Genomic DNA, 561 nt, shown 5'->3' on the forward strand with positions numbered 1-561 from the left:
AATAAAAAGTGTTTTAGTCTTTGTCAATTCGGTCAAATTTGTAAACACTGTGAAGCACTGGTGCACATATACATATATGTTTACTGACACTGGATGTCTATATCACTGTAATTCCGATTCTGAACTTCTTCGAGCTTGTCCCTGACAAATACTCCCATATTGTAATTAAAAATAAATAAATAAACTAGCGGAAAATAAACTGAATTGCAAACAAAGGTAAAAAAAAAAAAAAAAACCTAATGCCAAATATAAAACTACACTAACTGATGTGAAATATCCTGAAAACCTCCAGTTTTTCGACCGTTTTCAGCCAATGGGTCTCTCACCAAAGTTAAATAATGACGTAAGTAACCTAAATGAACTACTGTAATAGCACACATCGTTAAATTGGTGCACATCATGTGAGTGGGGTTGCGTGGAGCGACACTGAACGAGCGCGCCGCTGCCCAGAGTCAAACCGCACGGAATCATTGCGTATGAAACGTCCGGTTATTCTTTACAAAATAAAACCAGGCTTTGCCACATTTTCCAACTTCCAGTCCCTTATCACTTACACTGGAG

This window comes from Morone saxatilis, unplaced genomic scaffold, assembly GCF_004916995.1.
Source record: "Morone saxatilis isolate NCDOM2014 unplaced genomic scaffold, NCSU_SB_2.0 Contig8, whole genome shotgun sequence".
NCBI lineage: Eukaryota > Metazoa > Chordata > Actinopteri > Moronidae > Morone > Morone saxatilis.